Source organism: Austrofundulus limnaeus, unplaced genomic scaffold (genome assembly GCF_001266775.1).
Source record: "Austrofundulus limnaeus strain Quisiro unplaced genomic scaffold, Austrofundulus_limnaeus-1.0 Scaffold454, whole genome shotgun sequence".
NCBI classification, from domain to species: domain Eukaryota; kingdom Metazoa; phylum Chordata; class Actinopteri; order Cyprinodontiformes; family Rivulidae; genus Austrofundulus; species Austrofundulus limnaeus.
Window position 1 is genome coordinate 113,957 of NW_013952856.1, and position 5,353 is coordinate 119,309.

The 5,353-nt window shown below is 39.0% G+C and overlaps 2 non-coding genes across 2 annotated transcripts; both read right to left on the minus strand.

Annotated features, from left to right (window-relative positions):
* Positions 1-4,252: 4,252 nt before the first annotated feature.
* On the minus strand, positions 4,253-4,325 carry trnar-ccu (transfer RNA arginine (anticodon CCU)). The gene has a single exon. It is a non-coding gene; the product is annotated as a tRNA-Arg (tRNA).
* A 477-nt stretch (positions 4,326-4,802) lies between these two features.
* Positions 4,803-4,875, minus strand: trnar-ccu (transfer RNA arginine (anticodon CCU)). The gene has a single exon. It is a non-coding gene; the product is annotated as a tRNA-Arg (tRNA).
* Between the last annotated feature and the right edge of the window lie 478 nt (positions 4,876-5,353).

Consider the following 5,353-nt stretch of genomic DNA (forward strand, 5'->3'; position numbering starts at 1 on the left):
ACACAAGGGCATATCTCATGTCTGTGTCAAGGCCTCATTCTGACTTGTGTCTAACCTCTGTGCTGTATGTTCACCATATTGTGGGGGGGGGGGGGTAATTCTTATGACCCCTCCATCTCTTCACAAGGTTATGAAAGCACCTGCTGCCATTTCAGCACCCGAGTTTATGGCCTCAACCTTGGATCTGATTTTCCATGGTGAGGAAGCAGATGGAAGAGGAAGTGTCAGAGCAGGAAGACATGGAGGAAAACTCTGATTACAGCCCTGCTGATGACGATGACTCTGAGGAAATGGAGTAGGCAGCAACGTCTGACCTTTATGTTCACCAACAACGTTGTACGCTGCTTATCCAATTCCATGCCAAGGTTCAGGCAAAAGTGGAAAAACCTAATTTGTATGATGTACTGTTTAATAAGACTGACTACTTCCTTCACATCATCATCCATTTAGGAGGCTTTTTTATGATAAAGCAGTGAGGACAGTGTATATACCTTTTTAATGGTTGCCGTTTGTAATGCATTAAATCTCACAACAGTTCCAAAATGTAATAATCATTTTCACTTTTAATAAAAAAAATATTTAAATTATTGAAGTTGTGGCTTCATGTCCAGGGTAAAACAGAGCAGATGTGCAACATTAGAAGCTTTTCTCTAAAACAAACGCATAAAACCCAATAAAGTACATTCTCCCTGCTCTCTGAAGCACTGATCAAGGATTGATATAGGTATTAATGTCAGATAAACTATGTAGAAAGTCTGACTAAATTTATAATTCAAGATTCTGTATAGGCACTTATAATAGAACTCTTGCACAGGTCAAAACTGACTAAGCCCGTACAATGGCATTATTTAAAAACAGAATTTAAGGGTTAATTACAACCACATGTAAGTGGTTGGTAAGTGTCAGTGAGTAAAGTGGCCAAATGTTTTCTGTCTGTTTAAAATTGAGTTACAATCCCATGACAGACCACTCAGGGCTTCACACACAAGAGACATGTCGTTGGACAGGAAACAAAGGTCCTACTCATTTGCCTTAGAAAAACTTTGGATATTTTGAGAGTCTGGCAAGCCCTGTGAACTGTAAGCATGTCTTGTTAAAAAATATGGATTTGTCCTCTTTGCCCCGAGTGCCCCCAGCTGTAAACTGGCTTTGTAAGACAGGAGGGTTATTTGTGGATATAGTTTTCACTGACGGTGCTGTTTCTGTTAATTTCACTGGACACGCTCCAGTCCAGGCGAGCATTGTGGGTGGCGTTTTTTTTGTGTGTGTGTGTGTGTGTGTGTCGAGCTAATTTGAGAAGTTAAAGCTAAAGTTAAACAAAAATGTAAAAATAAACAAACTAAAACATTCATGTGTGTCCAGGCCACACACGATAGTGACGTGATGGCCCCAGTTCTGCAAGTGACCGATGTGTTTGTGCCAAACTTCCTTTCTGCATTTTCTTTTAGAAATCTGTTAAAATCATTGCCTGAGTTTGTAACAAACCTTGGTATACATCCATATGGAAAACAATATGTCAATATTTTGATTGTTAGCACTAATTTGCCAAAATTTTGCTATGTTTTGCATTTTACCCTGGTGCAATGGGTCTACTGTGTTGTTGCGTTCAAAAGGCCAGTTGTAATTAACTAACTTTTTGTGTTTAATGTCAACTAAATGCACATTCCTCGACTCATTGCTACAGCTTAGCACTGCTAAGAAACAATAACTGAGCTCTATGTGGTATTTCCTGCATAAAAACAGTGTTTTAATATGTTTTATAAACACAGACACACAACTGACTAATGTGAAATAAGAAATACAGAAATACTATTAAAAGTATCCTGGTGCACCTCAGTAATCTAGGTAGAATATAATAATAATAAGTAAGTCCTCTGAAGAAGAACCAGAGGACATACTTATTTTTTCTTTTTGACAATTTAAAGTAAAAGTAAAAGAGTTTTACTCACTATTGAGTTGTGGTGAGCAGCTGCCATCTTGAATTCTGAACTCTCCCACTTTCCAACAGGGAATTCCCACTGAAAGTGTCATTCCAATTTAAATCTATGACTATTAAGTAGGAATTTCCTTGTTCCAAGTAGTTGAGATGCAGCAAAAGTAGCCAGCAAAAATACAGCCAAACGAAAACTTTACATGGTGAATTTTGCCAGCAACTTTTAAGCCCTGTGCACCTCCACCTAGTGGTGGGATGGCATCATTTTTCAAGTAAAATGATCGACGTGCATTTTGTGAGATTTATGGTCAACGCTGTCTTTAATGCAGCAAACACTTATTTTAAGGCTTTAATACATCTCTGAAGCTTTTGATGGTCACATAAAATCCTGTGGGGGGCCACATTTGGCCCCCAGGCCTTGAGTTTGACACGTGGAGGAGGCAATTGAAGCCAGCATTTAACTTAAGCTGCCATGTTATACTTTTAGAACCAGTCTGCACACTAGAGATGTTGGGGTTTTAAGTCCCACCAACTCCTCAGGATACAACCAAAGAAGACCTTTATTTTGAGCATGAAAAAACTAATTAGAGCTAAACGTATTGGGGGAAAATGGTATTTCAACATTCAGCAGCAAGGTAAGAATTACATGATCAGAATTCATTCACACCTGACAAATATTACCTGGGGTGAACTTTTTTTGTAGAATGTGCACTGTCCTGTTCTTTCACATAGATGGGGTGAAACTTGAATCTTGTTGGAGCCAGCCAACAGGAAAGCTTGTCCTCTTCAGGCTTCAATTTTTGGATTCTAGTCCAAACAGCATATAGTCTACTGTGGATTTTTTTTAATGGCTGATTTCCCACTCCACAAATCAATGGTTCCACTATGGAGAGGAACAAAATGTTGAAGAATCAACAATACTGAAGATCTCTCCAACACTTTCTTGGCCAAGTACAGTAACACTCACCAACACACAGCTGGCCAAGAAAACTTAACAAAGGATACTTTTCCTCAGGCGAGTAAAGCATGTTATAATCTCCCTCTCTGTACTCACAGTTGAGGGTCTGTGTTACTTTTTGGTCCAACAACTGCAGTATGGATTTAAACCCTGCTGGATGGAAACCCTGCCATGTGTGGTGAGAGTAGATGAGAGAGTCTCTCTCCCTGCCTTAGAGTAATTTTATGGAGAAATGCAAATGTTGTGAGAAATTCCTTTCACACTGCCCACAAGCTGTTTAACCTCCTACCATCTGAAAAATGATAAACATTTTGTGGCATCAAGAACACTTAAGAAATACAACAGCTTCATTGCTCAGACAATAAGGCTACTGAGCGACAGAAGAAGCACAAAGCAAAGCAATAAACTTTTGTTTGGAAAAAAACATAAAAGCCCTAACTCACTGAGTCAGGTCAAAAATTTACTGACTTCCAGGTATAATGGAAATTCTTTAGCTGATACTAAGATACACAGTTTGGACAAAAATTTCAAATGTTGTGGACAAGAAATGAAGTGTCTCGCTGTCTTCCACAAAGGAAGTATTGTTTGCCTACCAGCTACAATACAGCCTTGACTTTTCTTCAAAAACAGTTTCATACTAATAAAAATTAGAAAACGAGTTTTGCACATGTGAAAATTTTTAAACTGAATGTTTTTTATGTCCATCTGAATGAACATAAAATGATGTTTGGAATGAGAAGAGCTTTCCAAACGACCTCAAAGCTGCTTGATAGGTGTGAAGGTTTCTACCAGCCTGAATCACTGAGACATCATAGCAAAAATTCATCGAGAGTTGGCTGAAACTTTTCCTGCATGTTTCCACGAGTGGTTGAGTGATGAACTCAACCTCATATTTTGTTCTACCATGAACTGAAGCTGAGATGTGACTGGGGGTTAAGTGATTTTCCAGACTTAAAGTACTTCTGTATGTCTGTTGTTGTGCAAAAAGTAAAGAAGATATTCAAAAACAGGCTTTTAGCACAATGGATAAGACACCTGACTAACACAAGAAAATTTAGTCTCGACTCATCTCAGGATGAAGACACTCACCTGACTTGCAACTGTGATCTATTTTCCTCTGAGATGTGAACATTTTGAAAGTGAGTGATGATGAGTGGGCTTTGTATTTGGTGGTGGAAAGTATTTTGAGAGATGTGAAGTAAAGAGTAGTGTTCCCAGTGTAGAAATATTTTACAAAGTTCAGGGAGTAATGAATGACTAGTGTTTGTATCAGTTGTGTAAAATTTTGCTTAGCAGAGGATGTTTTCAGTCCATCAACCTCTGGGATATAGACCCAGCATCCACTGCACCACTCTGCTGATCACCCCAGATGGGACTCGAACCCACAATCCCTGGCTTAGGAGGCCAGTGCCTTATCCATTAGGCTACTGGGGCTGTGTGATGTGTTGGTGTTTTGTGCTGAATGACTCAGTGAAGTGTTTGACGTGTCAGATCAGCAGCAACATGTTCACCTTTGTCTACATGATCAAAGCACAAAGGTGAGCACGAAACTTTTATTTTAGAAAACACAAGACCTGAGTCATTGGGTCAGGTCAAAAGTCCTGTCTGCCTACACCTCAGTGATAACGGACTTTCTTGAGCTTATGCACACTTTGGACAAATAACTCAAAAGCTGTATTAAAGAAATTAAGGAAACAAAAGAAAATCACACTATCTTAGAAAATGAATAACCAACGTGCCAGAAACAATACAGCCTGGAGATTTCTTTGAAAGTAGGTTTTGCAGAGTTCAATGCAATGATTAACAATTGAATGGTGTTTCTTATCTTGCAAAAGTTGCTTAGCAGAGGATGGTTTCAATCCATTGACCTCTGGGTTATGGGCCCATCATCCACTGCGCCACTCTGCTGATCACCCCAGATGGGACTCGAACCCACAATCCCTGGCTTAGGAGGCCAGTGCCTTATCCATTAGGCCACTGGGGCTGTGTGATGTGTTGGTGTTTTAAACTGTGCTGAATGACTCAATGAAGTGTACGAATGTTCTTTGAAAACCCAAATGTAGAAAAAAGCGCAATTTTTTTCTTCTCTCTAATGATGTTAAAGGGGTTCTCTGATGCATAAATTGAAGTGTTACCAAATTTTTTATGTTTTAGTAAGTTTTTACAGAAATGTTGCAATATTGCAACATCGGGCCTAGATAGGAGCAGAATTTGTGTATTTGCACTCACGCTGTCAAAACAAATATACTGAACAAATAAGGCTTGATTTGCACTGTGGACTGCTTATTAAGCTCTTTAACAGTAAATATCATTATTAATAATCACACAGCAGTCAGACTTTTATGAATCTTATGTACTGACCAAAAAATAAGAATAAAATCTGACAAGCAGACAGAACCCAGATTAGTGGGAGGCAATGTTGATAACCACTTGTTTTGTGGAACTCTGTGATGGGCTTGCAA